The sequence below is a fragment of the Oxyura jamaicensis genome, chromosome 2 (genome assembly GCF_011077185.1).
Source record: "Oxyura jamaicensis isolate SHBP4307 breed ruddy duck chromosome 2, BPBGC_Ojam_1.0, whole genome shotgun sequence".
Classification (NCBI taxonomy): domain Eukaryota; kingdom Metazoa; phylum Chordata; class Aves; order Anseriformes; family Anatidae; genus Oxyura; species Oxyura jamaicensis.
This window is the reverse complement of record NC_048894.1, coordinates 106,466,180-106,489,602: the sequence shown is the minus strand read 5'-3', so window position 1 is coordinate 106,489,602 and position 23,423 is coordinate 106,466,180. Positions and strand designations below refer to the sequence as shown.

Genomic DNA, 23,423 nt, shown 5'->3' with positions numbered 1-23,423 from the left:
ACTTCAAAGTTCTGTTCTGAAAAGGGTATGGTGTAAAAATCACCTTTGATAAGATATTTACTTATTTACTTCATTTATAAATACCAGAGTAAATCCAGGCAGAGGCTGATGTTAAATTGTATACTCCTGGCTCTCACTGCTCACTGTGCTGCCACCCTTAAGGATTCTGCAGCAAAGCTTTTTTTTTTTTTTTTTTTTTTTTAATTTTTCTTTTATTTTTTTAACAGTTTTACTGCAGGTGTGTATGTATGTGAGCTGTAACAAAGACCAGCCTATTCCTTTTTCAGGTGCATCAGCTTTCCAGGGCTTACCATCATAAAAAGAGGATTTTGGCATTGTTATAATGGTGAACAGAGAAGATGCTTAATACATTCAGGTTGTTGACTCTGTAGAGATCTTGTTAAATATCTGGGTGCTATTAAAGGTTGGTGTTTAATTTTTGATTCATTAAAGCAGAAGCATACACAAATTACCAGACAGTAAATCTTTTTCTTTCAATAAGTAAAAAGAACCCTGAGAGAAATAGAAACAAATTTTCATCTTAACTATATCAACATTAAGGTAGAGGAGGAGAAATGTATTTAGGTAATTGATGATGTGCATAGGTGCCTGGTAAAATTCAAAAAAACCCCTATACAGACCAGATGTTCAAGTAGGTTTTTTTTATGTAAAGGTATTTAAATATCAGTATTGCTGTGAATTCAGGCCTGATTCCCTAGCTAGAAGGTAGGGAATTGCTCCTAATTTTGAAGAAATTAGATTTCAAAGTACAGATTTCAAAGTATACACAATATGAAGAGAAGTAAAGGTTACATATAAAGGCCAAGGTCACCTTAGAAAAATAAATTTTCCTCGGTTGCTTTTGTAGCCAGTGAAAATACAGGCACCTACAGTTAGGCTGTAGTGACAGCACGCTGTCTTCAGATGCAGTACTGTCATACAGCGTCTGTGTCCCTATTTCACAGCTTATTGCTCCCTCCAGCTCTGCTGATACAGCTGTTTCCTGGAGCTGTGCTGTGAATCTGGCTTAAATAAAAATATGGAAAGGTAAAAAAGCCTGAATTTTAAAGCAGCGATGTGAGTCATGTGCCTGATCTGGTTGGCAGAACCATCTAACAGCTGTGCTTTGGTACAAGTGGGGATGTAGCAATGCAGAAGTTGCAGGATGTAGCACAACTACCTGCATTAGTACTGCCATGGAAAACAGCTACCATCAAACCTTGACCTTACAAAGTGCTCTGAAAGGAGCTGAAAGGAGTCTCTGTGAACCTTCCCTTCATTGTGGACATTTTCACCACAGACATTTAAACATTTCCATGTGACATTTCCATGTGAGGCTAAAACATTTCTGTGTGACTTGCCCACACCTCCCAAATAGTGCAGGTATTTCTTCTGCAACAGACTTGTGGCACTGTGATGAAGGGAAATGATATTTTTTTGTAAAGTAGCCTTTAAGATGAATCATGCTGGCTGACCTGGAGAAAGTCGGCTTGGTAGGGAACACAGAGAAACTGCACAAGATCTCATGGGTTCAATCACTGTCCTTCGTTGTGTACTGATACCCCAAAGAAGCTGAAAATAATTCGTTGTCATAACTTAAAACACAGAAACATGGTGAATATCCCTTAAGAACAAAGCTCAATGGCAAACACAGGAGCTTGGGCACTGATCTGTTGTGCTGTATCTATTGGTGCATGACAGAAAGAACAGAAACTCACATGGGTACATGAAAAAAAAGCTAGATATAGCACAGAAAACCTTAGGACATGACACTGGGGTGGGGGGTGTAGATACGGAGTGACTATTTTTGGTTAAAGTATGTGCTGACAGCAGCTTAGATTTGCAAGATACAAATCTTTCTCCTATTCTTCCAGGTTTGAAGGAAGTCAGACTCCCTTTATTCTTTGGTTAAAAATAAAAATAAAAATAAAAATAAAAATAAAAATAAAAATAAAAAAATGCAGAGGTTGATGCTTACTCCATCACTACAGTCCTTTCTGAACAACCATCTAACCCAAAACTGGCTACTGGCTAGCATCTCAAGTCAAAAAGGAATAGCAGTACAATGTTTCTGGATGAGGCAGACACGAAGGAAGGTCACATGCTTTTGAATGTTAAATTTATTAATCAGATAAACATACCTGTGGAAATGACAAGGCATCTAAATTGTTTGAACAATAGTATTTGTGTAAAACCAGGGCGCACTGCAAAAAGTCCATTCAAAAGAAATCATTGTGATGTTACCTTAAAGCTAAGAAGGTTTTGCCAGGCAACGTACACAGACAGCAGACAAGGCATTCGTAATGTGAAGAACCATTTCTCACTCGGATCTTTCAGGATCTGTGTCTGTGAAAAAAAATCCCACACCTGAGGGATAAGAACAAGGATAAAAAAGTCAGATTGCCCTTGGGAAAATATGGCTTGCAATGCTCTTATAGATCTTCTTCTTTAGTAATACATTTTTAGAAACCCGTGTTTTCGAATGCCTACTTTGAACAGCGCCTGCCCTTTGTGTCTCTTTCAGAAGGCCTTATCCCCTACAGTAAAATGAACTTCAATCACAGCAACATGTGCCTGCAAATGTCAGACTGCAAAAGAGAAGCCCTGGACAACAGTCCCAGTGGCAACATGGGGACTGATTTCCAGGAGTGAAACTCTTGAACCACATTTGTCTCTATGGCCAGCTTTTCCATTTCTTTCATTTCTGTCTTATGTCTTTACATCAAGACATTGGGACACTTCATTTGATGTTTGTGGTCTCTAGAAACTGTAGCCTTTCCAAAAGTATATACCTCATCAATATGAAATACGGTGTCTCCTACACCACATTTACCCTAACTCAGCCATTTACAAGGTAGTGTGACATCATATTCCAAAGAGTTTACATATCAATTAGAAACTCAGCACTCCTTTATGTCCCCTGACTGGTTTATTCCTCTACTTTTAATAAAGGATGTTTGGGTGGAAAGTTTACCTGACTGGAGCCTGACTTAGAGCCTGGTGTAATTTTATCACTGCTGGCCTGCCAGCCTTAGTCACTGAAGCATTTAATCAATACCTACCAATGCTGAGCTGTTAGCATGCTGTCATCCCTGTTACTAGACTCCTTACTTTCTTTTTTTTTTTTTTTTTCATCAGAAAAGTTACATAGGCATCAACCCAGGATTTGTGCAAGGCTGCTAACTGAAAGCATGTCCAGATTAGCTAAGAGCATCCCCTGAGGTGATTCTGCTTTGTCTCTGCTGTATCCTGTCTAATCTGTCACTCACTGGAACACAGATCCATGCTGGGTCATTTTGGAGACTCAAAATATGTGTAGCCTTGTTTGCCAAATTGGAGAAGCCAAGGTCTAAGCAGTCCTTCTCGAGTACAGTCTTACTTCCACTCTGTGGGACCACGCGGGAGTTTATTTCTCACCAACTCCGGTGTGGGCTAGAGGAAAAAAAAATGCAAGCAGAATGCACTTCTGAAAATAGGTTTGAGGGATCTTTTCATGGTAAGGCGGTGGGACAGTGCATTAACGATCTCCGTTTCAGTCTGTTTTCCTTCATCGCTACAATGACACACAAAACACCCACACTCAAGAACACTGCGTGATTCTTATTAAAGTCTGTCCTCAGCCAAGCCTCTACTTGACAGTTCTCATGTTTTGCAGAGGACTATTTCGGGGGACAGCCAGGGCAAAAACAACAGTCTGAAGCTATTTGTATAGACACAGATGTATATTCCTGGGCTAGCATTTCCCTGCCTGACCTCAGGAAGACGTGATGAAACCCAGCGCTAGCAGCTGAGCCAGTGAGGCTCTTTGAACCGATAACCGTGGCATGTTCTGTGATGTGGTTTGCCTGGAAACCTATTTGTTTCTTTTGAAAAGCTAAAATACCAGAATGACATCAGTTGTAGTGTGCACTGAACAGCCTAGGCTGAGATGGCAGACTGTTTTATTCCTTAAATGATTGCAGATGTTTGGGTGAAGGCTGCAAAACATGAGGCTTTTTGAATGTGTACATGTGGGAAATTAAACCAGGGATGTATATAAACATTAACATATTTGTTATATACTGCAGCCAGTCAGCTGATCGCATTTCAGATTGACGGTTATTGAAGATGTGCAAAAATCAGTGGAAACTAAGATAGCTACAATACATCTGGTTTAGTGAGTTGTGTTTTTTTTATTATTATTATTATTTCAGACTATATAGGTTTACTTTGTCTGATGCCGGTTGCATACGAGACATACAGAACTGTTAGCAGTCTGAGGAAGAGGCTTAGGAGATATGCTGCTGCTGTGTTTTATTACCACCAGATTGCAAAAACATATATCCTGAGCTAGTTTTCCAGCAGGCTAAGTCTCAGCTCTGTATCCCAGGAGCCCACTATGCTAAGATCTGGCTGGTACCAATTTAGGAACTTCTCTAAGTATGTGATGCCCTTTAAGTGACTGAGTAATTTGCCAGAGTCATGGGCATGGGAAAAGGATAGGAAGAGTTACTAGCTGAAAAACTTATACGCATTGTCTCCCTCCTGAACTCCAGATTTGGGCTGTTTGGTTTTAATTTCAGAAGGAAGGTCGTTATACCTCCTGCTGGTACCTTATCAACAAGGGGAGTGAGAGGGGCTGTTGGAGGCTGTGGCCACCTTCTTCCTGCCCATAGGAGAGTCCAAGTCATCATGTGCCTTCAGCTTCAAAAGGCCAATGGCAAGCAAAATCTGTCATGGCAAAATGAGTTTTGTGCCAAATTCCATCTTATTAATACCTTATAACATGATAATTCTGACATGTCCTCACACTGACTTGTCACAGCTTAACCCTCTACACAGCTGTAGAGAGTGAGCAAAAAGGGGTTTGCTGCTCTATCCTTCCAGTTGTTCTTCAGTGCTATCTCTAGTTATGCTAGTGGTAATTTCCTTTAAATCCAGCTGACATTTCTACAGCTTGTGTTTTTATTACTGATGACAAAGCAAAAATGAAGCTTCAAGTATTTACACAGCAGAAAATTTCATCTTTCAGTTCTCTTAAAAATTCAGGTGTCAACTACTCTCTCAAAGCTATCCTTTTTAACAAACTTTTTGCATTTATTTTTGCAAAGTGCACAGCTAGAAGATGGAAAACATTTATTTCATGATCCATGATGTTCTTTTCCATTTGACAAACATTTTATTTTACACTGTTTCCATATCTGCAAGTGTCTCCTGCTTACACCTCTGTCGTTGCATCAGTCAATGTCATCAGCAATAAGGCAAACAATTACAGGTAGGAAAAATGCAATGAGGGAGTCATACAGAGGTTATATTGATTTGTGTGCCAGGAAAACTGACATTGAATTGCACATGGCTAGGGAAGGACATTCCCTGTTTTTATGAAACACATGCAAAATGATTTAGATGCCTTAATGTTACTATATGGGTTCAAGAGGCAACCGTACAAATGAGAAAAAGAAAAATCCACTAAGGGCTATCAGTTACAAAGGATACTGCATAAGACTAGGGAAATTGCTAAGCTGGAGGTCACTGGAGCTGGGAGAGTGGCTGGGAGAGAGAGAACAGTGTTGCCTTGTTCTAGTAGCGAGCAGTCTTCTATTGCCCCTGTCAGAGATGGTGGTAGCGAGGTGGAGTTTGGGCTGCTCTCAGAGTGTTGCAGTGAGCAAAACGGCTTCTTAAAATTGATGGTAATTCTTATTGTCAGCACGGGTTTACTCCAGCTATGAGTTCCCTCAATGCATGTTGACCTATTTTCAAGTAATTCCACACAAGTGAGACAGTGTCTCAAGTGAAAAAAAAAAAAAAAAAAAAAAAAAAGATAATTTCCAAACTCATAGTTCTTATTCTGTGTTTTGTTCCTTTCTCAATTCACCCAATTTCATTAATGAGTTTGTGTTTAAAATGTCTTCTCAAACACAGCAATATGTGATAGGTTCAGTAAAGCTTAGCAGTGGGGGAGAAATCACAAAATCCTTGCAGGATCTGTTCATATGAAAAGCAGCAGGCAGCGTCATAGATTGAAACTGGTGCCCCAAGTGGCACCAGGGATTAAGGGCTTCATCCAGAGCAGGCTGAAGTCAGTGATAAAGGCTGGAGAAAGAACCTGACCCAAATATGAAGGCTCCAGCTGAGTTCAGCACAGCTGGACACAGTTAAAACACCACACCTGGTGAGATGGCTTTTGCATCTCACGGTGTTAAGCTGTGACCTGGGAAACAGAACTAATACAGAGCCAAAATGTGCATCTTGCTGGGGATCCTGCTTAAGAGAAATTGCCACTACCGTGCAAATAATATTGATACAGAGCAGCAAGTGCCTGACGGCAAGGTGGAAACATGACTGAGAGAACAGAAGTGCTTGGTTGATTTAACTTCATTTAACCATCCAGGCTCAAGCCTGTACTCCCAATGTGTTGCTAAGTGGCATTCTCAGTATTGATGGTGAGCACCAAAAGGAAGGGAAAGGGACAGTGTAAAAGCTGTTGTGTTCCAGAGGTGAGAGTGGATTGTGTAACGTTATATAATGCAAAAATGTTTGATTCAGAATCATTAGAAATTGAAAGTAGCATGTTTCTATGTTTAACGCAGTGAGATCTTCAAATCCTGGCTGAGGCTGGGGAAAGATGTAGGTCTGGACTGCATCCAGGCAGAATTTACCTGCAGTGATGGAGGTAGTCACATTATGCTGGTAAGGACAAAAGGCCTGCTGGTTCTCAGGGAAGCTCTGTATAGTCTGCTCATTCTGCTCAGAGAGCTGAGAAACACTGCTGCCTTCATGTTCCCCTTTCTCGGGCAGCACCACAAATGAAACAGGCTGGCGTCCATTTTACTGAAAATAGCTGACAATTGTTTTGAAACAGCTCATTCCTTAATAAGTGCTGTCTTGTTGGCATCATTTAAGATATAGGTCTGGAAGCCATATTCCTATTTGCATCTGCTGGTCACAACAGTTATAAGAGCATAAGAAAATCTGGGAGAAGGCTTGCTTGGCCAAGGTGCTATGCCGAGATAGCAATGCAGCTGTGGAGCCAATGGGTTTAATTCACCAGTACGCAGAGGGGTTTTTATGAGGCTTCGCAAGATGTAATCCAGAAGACCTCACAGTTTCTTTTCTTATTTTTTTTTCCCTTCCCTGAACGAGAAGATTATTCCAGACTGAGGCCCTTGTAGCATATGTTTTCTGCAGAGCCAGAGATAATAGCAACATTTCAGCGAGGTCCCTGTATGAGTTACGTCACTTGTTTTTTTGACTCGGCGATGGGAGAGGAGCGAGCAAGGAAGCCTGCTGTCGCTGCAGGAGAAAGGATACAGGTCCTGGCGGCCAGCCCAGGCCTGCTCAGTAGATCAAAGGCTCTTCTCTTGGCTCCCAGAGCAACCGGAAAAGCAGCTGCCCAGTACCCTTTCAGCATCCCTCCTTCCTTTCCCCCCCATGCCAGCAAATAACAACTTCTTGCTCCCCACCTCAGCTAGGGGCTTGTTTTGCTCCCTCGGCTTCGGGAGGGTGTTTGGGTTTGCTACCTGCAGGCCCCGGGGTTAGGCAGGCGCGGAGGCGCAGGGATGCCGCGCTCCTCTGGCGCTTCTCCTGGAGAGGCTGAGGGCTCGAACCTGGGAGAGGAGGCAGAGCCGAAAGGAACGAGCCGCGGTTAGAAACCACACGGCGTTTTCCAGGCTGCTCTGATGGAAGATTTCAATTTGGAAAAGCACTTTCCGTGCCAGAGCAGCATAACAGCCATGCTTTGAACGCCTTCCCACTCACCTCCCAGGAAAACAAATAGAGTGGCTCTTTTTGTGGCGGCTCGGTGGTGGTTTTTCTTCTTTAAAGCCGTGACGGCCTTCCTCCAGAGCTGCTGCCTGTCAGCGCCGCTCGGTGCCGTCCTGTTAACCGGTTCCTGCCAGGAGGGCTGTCTGCTCTGACAGGAGGGTCAAAGGAGCATGCTGGGGAGCGGCAGCCCCTGCAAGAAGGACATGAGGTCTGCTCTGACAGCGCAGTTTCTCCCTACATTACAGGATTAGATGGCTGATGGCAGCCTTTCAAAACAACCACGCCGCGCTTCAAAGGTGCACGCAGCCCTTGGGCACCAAATTACTGCTAAAAGGGGGCATGCACCCCACCTTTGGCTGTCCACATCCACATCCCCAGCAGGTTTTCTCCTCTCTGGTGTTGCGAGCTGCTCAGCCCAGTAGTGGTAGGTGGACGATCCACCCTGCCTGCATCTGCTAAGGGTCTCGAAATATTTCTGTAATTGCTTTTGTTAGCACTGCGAGACTCTCCAGGCTGGAATGGCAGCTGCAGCTGGGGACACTGGGGCTCCATTGCTCAATAAGCAGCCCCAGAGCATTGGTTTACTGACTAATGATCTGCCATAATTAAAATTGCTATGGGAGCAATGTTTTAAAAGATCTTTGTTCCCAATGTGAGCTTCTATGGGCTATTAAAGCTGCAAGCCTTTTGGGAGCTCTTTGGGGAGCAGAAGCTCTTCACACTGTGTGTGCACAGTGCTAATAAGGCCTTCGTACGGGTTTGTCTGCTACAAATTGTGAGTAATTAATAAAATTTTGTATGGAGATATCAGAAATGTTTAAAGTGTGCAAGGGTAAACTGGCCCAGCTACTTGCTATGTCTGTGTCCATAGGCAAGGTGTTCTGTGCCTCAGTTTCCCCTTCAGTAAAATGAAGAGAACAGGAGATTTAATGCTCCTTATTAATGTCTGTGGACAGGTGCTAGAAACCACTGCAAATGCTACGTATAGAAGCAGTGAAGGAAGAGAGAGAGGCTGCTTTCCATAGCTTTGCTTATTATATACCTGGTGTTATAATGGAACATAATTTCCTAACTCATCTTTCATGTAAATATTCCATATTAGACAGCAGTGGCACAGTAGGGGAAGTTAGAATAAGTAGAAAGAGTAAACTGCAGGATCATTATCACCATAAATACACATCATTTTTTATTATCTAATGAGGAACAGTTATAACTATTTTTTTTCCATTTTGGTTTTCTCCTCTAAGTGTCTCCTACCATCATTCCTTTACTGTGTGTGTTGTGAAACTCCTCGGGGGTCCCAGTGAGGCACCAGCATCACGGAGAGGCAAGGGACCCCCCAAGTGTGTGCAGCCATTTCTCTGCCTTATCATTGCTCTCTGCCTCCACTGGCATCGCCCCATTTGCCCCTGTGAGTCTGGTTTCATCTGTGCTATGCCTGGAACAAAATATTTTAACAAAATAAATGTAAAAAGGAGGGCAAAACACTCTCTTGTGTTTTGTTTAGCAGAAAACACATGTTGCATTACCAAACATCGACTCTGTATAACAAGGTCTCTGCAGGAAAACTCAGGTGACAAGGAAAAAACTGGATACCCAAACCAAACATGTACGTGCACCGAATGGGATTCGGTCCCAGAGCATGAAGGATCTTTGTCCCAGGAGATACATGCGGGAGTAAAACCTGATCTTGAGCAGATTTTAGAATTCTGGAAAGTTAATCATTACAGGGACTTTTTAAAGGATTTCAGGGAGTGGGTGAAGAAAGTAATTTATCTTAAGAAGCCAGCTCAGCGCTTTCTTCATCTTTTTACTGTCCCGGTAAATCATTTATTGCAGCAACCTTTTAGAAAACTCCCACACAGAGTATGTTAGGCAGAGTCTCCCAAAAGTAATATTAGTCGGTGTTTATGCCTTCCGGACCTAAAAAGGAGGTTGTAGTATCAGGGTGGTATGAGCCCCTCCCGGATAGTGTGGGGTTTGGAAACTTCTCTTTTCTGAAAAAAAAAAAAAAAAAATAGTAAATTGTTCAAGACTCTGGGGCTGTTGATTTCTCATTTAACCTTGCTTTCATGTGTTTTATTTCTGTGATTCTTCATACAAAATTCCAAGTGTCACAGTGCAAGATCATAAAGTGGCACATTTTTTCTATTTCAAATGAGTAAAATGAAAGATTTTTCTTTTCCTGTAAATTGATCTAGTGGACTTTGCTGGCTTAGAGCAGAGGTGTGGTCTGAAAGCTTCCGGTTTTAAAATATTAAAGAGAAAAATAGAGAAAAGGAGGATCTGTGTAAGTTCTATTTTCCTACCCCATAAGTTCCCAGAAAATCTGAAAGCATCATACATGACTTCTGGAAAGACGTGTTTTAAGGTGTTTCCATTAGTTACAAGGTCTACCCTGCTCTAAAATATCCCCAGCTCAACACTGCCATTTGTGTGCAGCATCAATCCTGGAATATGATGAGCATCTAAAAATAGTGAGATGTAAAAATGAAATTTCTTTCTACTTACATCCTTATTTTGAAACTATTTGGATGCAACTGATTTATTACAGGAATATTAACCAAATTTAAGGACCAGAGCTTTGGGAAAGGTATTCTGATAGAATTTGATAAAGTATCAAGATTTGGCAAGACTGTACTACAAATGGAACTATAATAGGAAACCTGGATAATTTATACTATTTCTTTCTGTGTGGCCATGACCATTTTCTCATCATGTATGTTAGCTTGTGATGAAAGAGACTAGTGTAAGAGGCACAAGGAGTAACTTTGTGTTATCTTTCAACAAGAAAAAAAAATAAACAGGTGAAAAAGTTTTGTCTAAGTGAAAAGGATATGCACAGAGAGAAACTAGCTATACATGCAAGTAGAATACACTTGTTTTTTTTTTTTTCATATAACATGAATAGCTAGATTTTAATAAATCTCCGATGTCCAATGTCTATAATCAGCCGTGCTTTGCTATAAGGTCCAACAGCAGCAAATGGTGATATTAAAGGAGATTGTCATTACAGTTTACACAGAACTAAATAAATACTTCAAAATGTATTTGTCAATGTTCATTAAAGAGCACACCTCAGGTGACAGGTGCAGCTCCCCGCTGTCTTGCACTAATAGCAGGAATACAGTCTTATTCTGCCATGAATGAAAACGTGTGTCCTGGCAGCCAAACTTACTGCCTGAATGGTGAAGGAGTTCCTTCCTACAGTGTGCAAGTGAAGACAATCAAGGAGCCTAGGGATTTACAGCAACTCAAGAGAGGGTGCTTCCGATCTGTTAGCGTCAGGCATTCCTATCACAACGAGAGGTAATGACAGAGTCGTACACATTTCAAGTTTCCTGTTGTCGTGATCTCAGTAAAATTACAAAACAGCTCTTTCTGGATATTTTTTTAACCTTTTTTATTATTATTATTTGAAATAAATTGGTAATAACTGATTTTAGCCTCTCTTCCTGGCTTCTCCCATTGCCTGACAGGCAAAGAGAGGGCAATCAGCCACATCCCCCTGGATAACTTTTTAGCCCTTTAACCCATTGCAACCAACTGTAAGAGGGGAAAAGCTCTCAGAGGTGCTTATATTTTGTTGAGACTTGTAAAAATCAGTTGCAGGGTAGGAAAGCTCAACTTCATCTTCCACAGGGAAGAGAGGTGGGATTGGGGTCCTGGGAAGAGGGACTGAAGTAGGATGAAGCAGCAGGGTACTGGGCAAAGGGAAGCTGTTGTTGATGCCAAGAGGAAAGTGCTGAAGTGAGAAAGAAGTAATCCAAGGGAGAACAAGCTTCAGCAGCTCTGTTTCTCACAGAAAAAAAATAAAAAATAATAAAAAAAAAAATGTTCTCACTATTGCCAGCCTTCAAGCTGGAAGGTTATAATTGTGACTTCAAAATAAGAAGTTTGTGCTTTTTTCATTCTGACAAGCTCCCCCTGCCTACCCACAACATCTGTGGAACAATGACAGCGTTTTAGGCTCTGCCAAGCTTACAGTATCAGGGCTAATTTTCTGGAAGTGTTCATTGCAATCAGGTGCCAATGGCCTGTATTAAATGCTGTCTAATGTATAACTTTACAAATGTAAAATACGATATTCAATATTCCCCCCATATCCACCCATTCTTTTTGTTTGTCAGGAAAATGTTACTCTCTAGTCCCAGCCAGCCTGGTGCATGGATGTGTACACTCACCCATCTCTGTTCCTGCTGTGGCTGAGGGGACTTCTCCCTCTCTTACCTTCTTGCCTCATGAAGATGGTGTCAGCTGTTTGCCAGCATTAAAACACACATGGTGTCTAGGGGAGGATCAGGACTAGGTCTCCCCACAGCCACCTTGGCTGTGTGTTTCTCCCATGAGGTAATACAAAGCTGAAAGGCAGCTAAGCTGCAGTGATGTTTCCAAAAAAAAAGGAGCGAAGCAGGAGTTTCCCCAGCTGTCAATGCAGGCAGTACACCCGAGCATCTCCTTTCCAAGGCAGACAAATAATTTTGTTGTACAGAATAGGCTGCAGCTCCCGCTGTCTTTTGAAACCAGCCAACCCCTGTGGTCACCACAAGGACTTCTGCAGTCCCAGGGGAGGCAGTGAGGGGTAAGCGAGGTGGTGGACCTTGGTGTGGGACCGCGTCCCTCCCAAAAGGTCTTGCACGCAGCAACTGTTTTGAACAAGCTGCTGCAGGAATCTCTGCTGAAAACAGAAGGGGAAAAAAAAGAAAAAAAAAAAAGAAAAAAAAAAAAAAAGTGAACTGGTATCTGGAAATAGCAAGTGTTCCTTTACCGGCTGCAGCAGTCAGCTGAGGAGGAAGGTCAGGAGAGGACGGCACGGCGCTGTTTGCAGATGACATGGGGATAAGGGGGAGAGGGCAGAAGACACTGAAATTTGTTCATCAAGGAGTGAAGGAAAGTCCTAGAAGCACAAAGAAGAGGAAAAGCTAATGTGCCCTTAAAGGACATTTAACGTGGTATTGCTGACATGTCATCACAGCACCAGCACAGAGCTATTACATGGGTCACTGCAGGGACAGGGTTATGGTGCCCTTCTCTAATCTTGCTGGATTTATTTCATATTTAACTTTGCCGTTGAATTCCACCTTGTATAATGTTTAGTTTCGGAATAAGTAATACAACTCTCCGTTTCTTTAATTCTGACCTGGCGATAGGGACTTTTAATCTCACCTCCACTGTATACTTTTTTGTCTAAAAAGTAACATAAAGTCTCTTTGAACGGTATCCTTTCTTAATATTTTTCATGGAAAATTCAAAGAACACTTTTCTGTTCTCAGCTCCTCAGTTTGTTTTTGCAGGCATTTTGAAGTTAGAAGAACCATCTTTCTGCCCTTTACAAAAGTTTCCATTAACAGAGAGCAGAGTCAGGTGTGATGCAAATGCTCAGTCACACACCATAAACACTGAATATCCCAAGATATTGTTGAAGTGAGCAGTTTATAAGGAGGTGCTAAAATCTGACCTAAATCTATAAGAGATGTTGTAGAGTGATGCTGCATAACCAAAAATATCAAATTTTGCATTCTTTGTGCATAGAAAAAAAAAAAAAAAAAAAAAAAAAAAAAAAAAAAAAAAGGCTAAATCCACTATGGGTTATAAACACTTTATCCTAAGTTTCTTCTTAATATAGTATCACTGGCACAGTCACAGCCTTCCACAGTCCAAAATATAGCAGAGCCATCCTCATTCCTCCTCACCATAAAAATGTGTTTTCAATAGTAAGCAAAAAGAAAGTAAAAAGAAGTATCTCAAACATGCTACCAAAGTCTGAAAGCTCATGTAAAAAAAATAAAAATAATAAAAATAAAAATAAAAATAAAAATAAACTTTTAAATGATGAGTTCTTAATGTTGGGTTTTGGTGGGGTCCGAGGGGGTGCTGAGACAAGGTGAGAGCCTAAATTGTAGGTGCCGCAAACACCTGCCTGGAAGCTGGTAGGACCTAGCCTGCGCAATGTCCTGGCAAGCAGGACTTCCTAAGGATGCTGCTGGAAGGACTATGCTGGAAGCAGATGTGGGCCGGTAGTCCCCCTTGCTGAGGATACCTTGCCAGCAGCCATCACCAATTCTCATCCATCATGTCCCTTTTGGTTGCAGTAGGAACAACACCTCAAAAACATCTGCACCAAGTTCTGCCTCTTCTTGTATCAGTCGCTTGTGTCTGAGGTCCTAACACTGTGCTGGTAGAGGCTAGACAGACTGTTATCAGTACAACATAAACCCTGGCTGAGATATACAAACTATGCTCTTCAAAGCATAGAAGTGATCCTGAGTTCTTCATCTATTCGACAGTGGTGGCTTTAATAACTCCTTGAATTGACTCCGTGTTTATATATTTCTTACAGAACACTCACTTCTTGATTTTGAAATAAGCAGTAAGTACATGCAGCTTACTGCTTACTGCTTATTGATATATATCAGATATCACAGATAAAATGCAGACAAAATGCCTGTGGTGGTTGGGGCAGAATCCATTACTTGAGCAGTAGTCCTTGGCATCTTCTGGAACAGAAAGTAGATTGCTTTTTTATTTTTTTTAAATTCTATTTTTAATATATCAGACCAATGAAAGCAGGGGGTTATTTCCAAACCTATGTGAGCAAATAGCTCAAAAGACAAAAAGTAATTGCTGAATGCTTACCACTGTGGTAGAAAAATATATATATATTCAATTATTAATGGGAAGCGTTCGTCTCCACCATTTTTGTAGTCTGTTATGCATTGTGGGATGGGGAATGTGCTTCATTAGGGATTTCTTTAAAAAAAAAATGTAAACCATGCGCACATTCGGTTCAAGGTCTTTACCTCAGAAATAATTATGTCCATAGCTACACACTGCCTGTTAGCTAAATGTCATTCAAGGTCTTCCTTGAAATCTTAGAAGCATAAGTAATACCAGATAGCTAAGTTCCTGAAAAGTATTTTGAGGGTTATTCTTTAAAGCAATTAAGGTTGTGTGACGTGGCTCATGGCAGAGAGAGGAGAGACTGAAATCCTAAAAGGATAAAGCAACCTCCTCTTTCCATTCACTGCAGGAAGGACTGTGTATTGTTAAGCACGGGGCTTTTGTGTGTGAGCAGGATCCACATGTACACCCAGAAAGAGTGCAAAGATGAAACGTGGTTGGGGAAATTACTTCAAATGGTGCCTATGCTTTTGGGATCTCTAAGGCTGAGGGTAGCAAGTGCATAAACTGAGGTTCAAATTCACAGTTGGACATACACACAGTTCATAAAATTCGCAAATTCAGTGTTATACAATAAAGAAACTAAAACACAGGAGTATGGATATACAAGTAAATGTATTTGTTACAAGTTTCCTTAAATGTAGCTGCCAGTAAAACAGGATTTCTACTACAAACAAAGAATCATATCCTTAGCCAGTCCTGTATTAAATTTAGCAGTTCTCAATTTCATGGACAGGGGCTATATCCCCAGGAATCACTCCAACAAAGGGTTCCCCAAGAAACTGGGAGATGATCCAATTAAAGAAGCCTGGAACAAAGATAACTGCTTAAGGATGGAAGTATCTGAGAGCATTAGGCAAAGAGAAACAAAGACTATGAGAGCACAGTGTATGAGAGAGCAAGCTTCATTTTCTCATTTGAGTAAAATGAGGAGAATTATACCTGTCCTTAGGTTTTGTGGTGAGTGGAGTCCAGGTCCCTGGTGTCAGGCTTGGACCTACTTCCTTTCCTTCATTTCTTCTTTTCTGGCAATTCTCTCTGTTGTTGTGTGCAGACTCCATATTTAAACAAAACAAAACAAAATAAAAATTTACATTGATTCTTAAGGAGTCTTTTTTAGATGTATATCTCTTATGAAAAAGTGGCTCTGAACTTGAAGGCTCTGTTTGGGGCAGTACCAGCAGAGAATGAAAGACTGCTCTTAATCCCGGCTGAGCCAGGGGAGTGGTGGATGGGAACATAGGGGAGGTTCCAGAGAGCCATTGCTTTGGAAATCCCACCCATGGCAGCTTCATCAGGAGCTACCAGTTCTTGTTGGCTTCCTATAGGTACTGGCAGATCCACAGGGACTATTATCATGCCTGGAAGGAGAACTGCGTGATAATGCATCTCCATCCCATGCTCATCACAGGTAGCATCCCAGAGATGGCCTGGGAGAGTGTGTGATTGAGTCAGAAGCATCTGAGACTGAGACTGACCACCACACCCACCTTTAGGCACGGTTTGGCAAGCCTTTCTGCTTATCCTTTCTGCTTAACCCTTGAAGCTTCCAGTCTGATCTTCTGCTTCAGCCAGCATGGCTGTGAGTCAGTGGGTTGGTGCAAGCTGGAGGCTCAGAGTGCAGCACGATCCCATGCTAGATCAGCCTATGGACAGGGCAACACTTTGTGAGGCTTTGCTGTTGGTAAATTAAATGCTGATTATGTTGATTATATTAATGTGCATGATTATCACTCGCCTAGAGCTCTAGCGTTTTTTGGGCAGGGCGTTTTGCTGAGTGAAAATCTGTATTTGATATATTTTATATTTATCCTCTGTTAGGATATGTGTGTTTTCTGGCATGGGCTGCCTGCAGGCCCACCAGGCCCCTCATTGGCAGCAGCACACCTTCATGTGGCAGGTACACTCCTGAACAGGCCAAACTCTTTTACTACAATACAATAGCCATGTACCCAAAGACAGATCTGGATCTCTTTCTTCTCTGCTACCTGTGTAGCTCTGTTGACCTTAGCAGCCTTCACCAGGCATGGGTCAGACCAGAAGCGAGGCCCCTGCTTTGCCAGTGAAATGGATGTCAGGAGCAAGGCGGGTGTGCTAAAGCAGACACGTGATTACCAGGAGAAATTACTTGGCAGAAGTTGAAGCACCAGACATGCAGAAATGTTTGCTTTGAAATTCCAGAGACTTGACTGTCCCTTTGGTTTTTTGGAATGCTTTGATTTAGTCGTGTGGGGTGGAAGCAGTCTGTAACCTTGCAAGGGCACTGGGAATACTACCCCTTGCGCAGCCATGGGATATGTGAAGCGAATTAACTGTCAGCAAGCTTTGGGGAGACAGCAGATGTATACGTGGTTAAGAGAAGTTTGGCTGTCTTATGAAATTTATTTCCACCACAGGATCAAAAGCAATTATGTATATGAAATATATAATCCTTGGATGGGTAATGTATAACTGGGCATAGCAATGTAAGTGAGGGAACAGCAAATCCATTGCATGCAACTATCTGAATAGTTTCACTTTTAATTACTTGAAAGCTGAAGAAAAGTAGGCTCCTATGGTTTCCATGAGTGCAAATTATTCATGCCCATAAGGAATCAAGATTTGATGCACCTAAAATAACCCATTTTGTGATTAATTTTCAGAAGTAAAGATTTAAAGCCAAATTTGCTTGCTTTTGGGTGCAGCTTACAGGACAACTCTTGCATCAGGAGAAGGAACTATTGACAGAAATCTAATTGCTGTACTTAAGTGTCTGATTTGCTCATGCAGCAGTCGTTAAAGGTGCCTTATTTATATTTTCTGCCTCTAGTTGTGTTACTATCTCAAATGCAAGCATATTTTGTACCTCCCAAAACATCTCTGAGTCTCGGGAAAAACAGCAGTGGAGCTGGATGCTCCTCCCATGTTGCTGGGGGGCTCCTACCCTCTTGCACACCCAGGAACATGTGTAGATTGTTAATGTACATGCTATAAATTGTTAATGGGGCTTGCAAGAGAGCCCTTGAAACTTCCCCATAATAACTTCAGTAATTCAGTCCTCTTGTATGGCTTTTATATATTGTTAAATTATATATTAACATATATTAAATGTTTCCATTTATTTTTCACTCTTGACATTTTGTTTCTAGGACGATAAAGAATAAAAATAGGATGAGGGGGAAATACTGATTAGAAGCGTTAAAACTGAACGTTAGAAAAGGAAGGGAAATTGAACAATGCCATAAAAATGGGCTCTTGTTCCAGCTTCTTAACAACCCAGCTTTGGATAAATGATCTAATTAGAATTTTTAAAATATGGTTTCTTTCCACTGAGAAATCACCTTATTCTGATATGCTGGTGGGCTGCAAAACCTAAAGAGCCAAATCAAGACAGCCCAAAAATCTCCAATGACCAAGCCAAAGGACACAAGAAACATGCCGAGCAGGGGACCAGCACAAGACAGGCTACAGCAGAAAGTTATCTGAGATCACGTATTTGATGCATTTGGGGAGATCTTGCTGAAGTATGTTTTGCTGGATGGAAAAAAGAATAGGTAGACTATAATTGTTTTTGATCTGTTGACTCTAGGCTTGCTGGTGAGGCATTTGCCCATACTTTTGAATCTCCCTTGGTTCTTACTTAGTGTTGCACTTTAAGCACATGTTGAACCCATGGGTGAATATAAAACATGCACTTTTAAGAGGTTTTGAAGCATGGTAGGATGGGAGACAGGAGTTCCCATAAGCTGTTTACCGGGAGGATTTTAAGTAATGAAAAGGGATTTTTTTCACTGAAACTGAACAGCTTATTTCTGGTGAGTTGGGTCATTGCGGCTGTCTCTGGGAATACTATGAGCCCTCTGATGATGCAGACTGCAGGCAGTACAGTCAAACTTACCCACAGCAGAAAGGGAAATTGCATTTCATACATAATTCACAATGCACTGCAGTGATTCCATAAGGTCAATATCTGCTGTTAACTTGGAGGAAATCAGAGCAGGAAGAAAGGAGTGTTTGTTCTTGCTGATCTTTGAGAGAGCTGTCTACAAGCTGCTGATTTCAATTCCACAGTGCTACACAAACACCAAAGGGAGCCCTTCTGCCCATCTACAAGCACTGTATCAGAGGCAGATAAACTTTGCAGCTGGAATAGGATCTCTTTGTCTTCAGGTTTTCATCTCAGGGCTCAACAGAAATACAGACAAGGGACAAAATACAAACAGGAATGAGTTTGTGCAGCAATGAACTGGAGCTTTTTAGCACTGGGATTCCTCCTGTCTAATTGGCCATCCAAAATTAGTCATCTGGGCCTGCTATTTAGCACAGGGAGGGAGGGAAACACTTCCAAGGGGCAATTCAGCCCTCCACATATAGCTGGTTTAAGATGGGTGGGATAAGTTATTTGCTCAGAGTGATTATTTTTTTCTAGGCATTTATAACCACTTACACAAGTTCTTCCAAATTTATCCTCTTCTTATTTTCTGGAAATATTTTCTAAGTGAACTGTGAGCACTTTTTATGTCTGTCTCAGATTTCCTTTAGCAGAAAGGACCTGAAATTAGCCAGGTTGATAACCCCAACCAGCATGCAGGAGTCACGTAGCTGGGATCTTGAGAAAGATGCTACCACAACAGCTCATGAATACCATGCTGGAAAATTTCAGGTGTTTTGTACAGTGCAGTGAGTAGGCACTTACAGAGAGGCTTCATCCATCTGGATAAAGAGTGCAAAACTTACTTCATTGTTACATGAAGCTAAAGAGCACTTGCACATGATGCCAATGATAGCGTGATGCATTAAATTCCCAGACAGAAATACGGTGTCCCCAGAGTCTGTAAGGAAGGAGGAACATAGCTACCACCATGCCAGGCTGCAAGATGCTGTGAGAATGAGGAATGCATCCCAAAGGCTGGGATGGGAAGCAGAGCTGGGGAGGGGGGTGGAAAGTTTGGAGAAAAGCCATGGAAGAAAATGTAATTAATGTTTGTACTACAGAGAGATACTTGGGCATCCGGAAGTAAAGGGCTTCTTTTTCATACAGGCAGCATGTTTTTGCTTGCCTAGATATTTGTTTGAATGGTAAAACCATTCTGGAAAAATCAGTACAAAGTCAGGAGAAAGATGTGTGTGACTGAGAGCAGGGAGAAGCATTTCTGTGAGCAGTGCTCACGTGGCCACATGTGGTCTAACAAAAGCTGAAAAGGCAGCAATTCTCTCTCTGGATGCAATTTGCAAACCGTCATTAATTAGATAATTCTGTCCCTTTTTTTCATCTAGTTTAAACTGTAATAGAGTAATCCATTGAATAATAAATATCCTTATGTTTCCCTGAATGTTCTTTTACTACGTAATGACGCATGTTAAGAAGAAATCTGTGGTTCTCCTTGAACATCTCCAAAGTTGTTTAGATTTGCCTTTTTAACAAGCTTTTAATGTAATAACTACAGAGCAGTATCATAAGGCAATGTTTCCCAAACTGAATGAGCTGCCAGGCACTGTAGGTGGTTTGCAGATGGTCTGGAGGCCATATTAAAATAATAAAGTCATAAACTCGAGAGTTAAAACATGGGTGATAAGAGCGATAAATAGGCCACAAATGAGTGGTAGGAATTTCATCTACAAACACAAAGCCTCTTGCAGGCAGGAGGACCTACAAGTTTTCACTGACTTCTCTGGTGTTCTGCATGGGTCAGGCTTTGCACCCACCAGAAAAAATAAAAATAAAAATAAAAATTAAGATGGAAACACCTACAAAGGCGACATGTGGGGGATTTGAATGTATTTGAGCAAAAACAGCTTTCCTTCAGCACTGTGTGAGTGGTGTCCATGTGGGTGCGTCCAACCTGCATTGCCACTGGCAGTACATCAGATTCCACTTTAAAAAGCCAAGTATGTTCAATGTGATCTGTTGTTTGTACATCCTTAAACATATCCTATCCTTAAACGTACAGCAAGGTGTATTCATCTGGGTCCAGTGTCTGCCCTGCCTCCAGTTCTGGCAGCACAAGAAAGCTGCAAAACCCATTAAGGGGGAGCAAAGGATGCTCTGCATTCCTGGGACAAGTGTCACTGGAACGATGGTGATGTGGCTCTGAGCATTTCTGAATGTTCACAGTTAAATTTTCACACTATGCATAGTCTGCAAATGACAAATATCTTCAAAAGCTGGTTCTTATTTCAAATTCAAAGCTGTTGTGTTTTTCTGAATTCCAAAGGGAAATATTTACACTGTGCAAATTACCTTTTTAACCTCTAAATGCCTAATATAATATTTATAATCTTTATATTCTATTCAATAGCACATCAAAAATGACATGGATGGGTGTGCTTCAAGGTTGTGCACTAAAACGAACACAAAATGGCTACTTTTCATTACGCTTCTTAGTGACTAATGCATTCAGTCTACAGCAGAAGACAGGTCTGTATCTGCATTCTGCTAACAACAGCTCTCTTCTGAGCAGCAAGACAAAACCCCAAACCTGCATACCTTCAAATTCTGGGACAGAGAAACTAGGGGTTTGGTTTTATTTTCTAAGAGAAGCTAACCTGCACAGAATTGCTGTTCTTTTTAGCCTATATTAGACACAGATGATTAGTCTGAAAGGTAAAGAAAATTCTCCTCAAGTAAATGAATCTATTCATACTTAGATGAGCTATTCTTCTGCATTGGCAACCTGTGGAAATGGTAATCTAATCATGCCACAGGACTAGTATCCAATATGCTGAAAGCTTGTAATTCACAGCTCAAGGGGGATGTGGAAGATAGTTGAGAATGCAGTAATTATAGGGTTGGTGCTAGAATGAGCAGTGAAATAATGTGTATTATTTTGTTCATAAGCAGGATTTTTTTTTTAGCCTATAGCAAGCAGGTTTGTGAGAGCAACCGAGCTGCAGGTTTTTTGTCTTTGACACAAAGCCGTAGGACATCTGGTGCTATTAACTATAATTCCCTCTGCATCCCAGTAACACCTTTACAAAAATATATGCACACACATGTACATTTACCTTAAAGCTGATGAAAACTCTCTCCATTTCAGCCATGAAAAAAAGATTTCTGAATATCTCCTCCTATGTCAGGCTGTGAAGTAAAGAGCTAGGAAGTAAAGCTCCCTGCGAGGGACTTCAGCTGTATTCAAACCTGTTAATGCCAGGTACACCAACCTCTCACCTTCAACCTGTGGTGTCCAAATAAGCTACCTTAAGCTAGGATGAGGGGGACAGCTTTACACCCTCAGCTAAAGGGCCAATAGTACTGACCGAGTCACTGAAGCTCTTCCACTCTCTTCCTATAGCATCTCATTCCTGAGGTTTTTAGCCTTATTTTGCTGCAAGTTTTATGTTGGTTTTTTTTTTTTTTTTTTTTTTTTTTTTCATCTAGTCTAGGGGTGTTTTGTGGTCTGTGTCAGATTGGGTAGTGCTGCAAGATACTTTGGGACTTAACAACCATTGCTTGGAAGCAATGGGGAGGTTTCCCTAATAATCCCTTCCAGTGTCATATGCCTTGGAAGCTGAGAGTGCTACCCAAACAGAGCACATTGTAAGAAACCAGAGATGTAAAGTGTAGCTCAGGAGAAGGGCATGCCTTGAAATCTGTTGCATCATATAAGAAGAGAACAAAAGCAAAATTCAAAGGCAGAGTTCAAAATGAACATAGCTTTGTATGTGTATGCAAGGGTGTCTCTATTCACGTGGCACTGTGTGTTCAGGCAAGCACATGCACACAGGTATTTATTGTACCTGTGGACGCCTCCTTCTTACACCTCGCCTACCTATCACCCACCCTATTGCGTACTGTACAACGTAGAGTAAGATTTTCCAAATTCACTTCCAAAAATAATAACGCCCGTATTGTTTTTATTAGGAAGTTGCTTGTGCACCATAACAATTCATCTCGCCTCTGTCTCATCTGTCAAAGTGCAAAATAATGTTGTGTAGACAGGAACATGTGTTAATGATGCAACTGATGTTAAAATTGTCACGTAGTATGAATTTCACACATGGCAGGCTGCGGAAGATCACTGCAAGCTCAGTTCTCGACCAAGATCAGTAAGTGGCATGCAGCAGTCAGAAGAATGTGAAAAGAAGCTTTTTTAACCTTTTTTTTTTCTTTTGACAACTTCTAATTTATGGAGGAAGGGGGAGTACAGCTGGCTCACTTCTCCTTAGTCAGAATGATGCAAAGCCTATAAGATCTTCCTTTTAACATGTACAACTGGAAGTGAGGAAAATAAAGTTCTTGAGCATTTCAGAGCAGCTTGGTATGCTTTTAATACTGAAAGCTCTTTGACTGTAATGTTAACTTAAATTACAGTGAATAGTTCCTTCTGTCCTGGAGGACTCCAAAATGCTTAGCAAACCTGAGGCCATTTGTTATGTGCAAGTTATGACATGTAGATCATTAGAGGTATGCTTTTCCAACCTCACAATTTAAATTTTTAGATCAGGAAAACTGTTTCTATACTTTTTATTGAATGATGTACAAATATTTTAAAAAAAAAAAGGAAAAAAGGATAAAAAATATTCTCTAGACCAGTGACTTTTTACTTGACACCGTGGGGTTAAAAAGAAATTGCTCAGAAGAGGAAAATGGGGAGGAAAAATATAAAACAATTTTGTCCTGTCGAGATGACGCTTTTCTCTTGATAAACAGGTCAAATCAGCAGGTTCCCAGTCTCAAAGAAAACTGCTGCAGTGGCCTACTTGGCTGTTAATACATAGCACATTCAAGGCATGTATAGAAAAGTCAACTGAATGGGATAACAAGAGAAATATGACTCATCCACAGTCCTAAGTGCTAAATTCAGGAAAATTATGAGGAAGAGAGGAAGACCCTTTTTCTTTTATGAGTAGATTTCACTCCTAGTGTACATCAGTTGGGCAGCAATTTTATACACAAAAGAATGACATTGTGGATGTAATAAGCCACCTTTGAAATTATTAAAATCTAATTGTTGACACTTTTTCAATCATTCTGCAGGCAGGGAAGGCTGTGCCCTCAGACATTTTAAACAGAGGCCAGT

General features: G+C 41.2%; 1 protein-coding gene and 1 long non-coding RNA gene across 10 annotated transcripts in view; one reads left to right on the top strand and one right to left on the bottom strand.

Moving 5' to 3' along the window:
• DLGAP1 (DLG associated protein 1) overlaps positions 1-23,423 on the top strand; it is a 414,689-nt gene that overhangs the window by 349,942 nt on the left and 41,324 nt on the right. The window lies entirely within an intron of this gene.
• Positions 15,021-17,654, bottom strand: LOC118163198. The gene is made up of 2 exons (XR_004748908.1): positions 15,367-17,654; positions 15,021-15,232 (listed from the first exon to the last, which is right to left on the bottom strand). It is a non-coding gene; the product is annotated as an uncharacterized LOC118163198 (long non-coding RNA).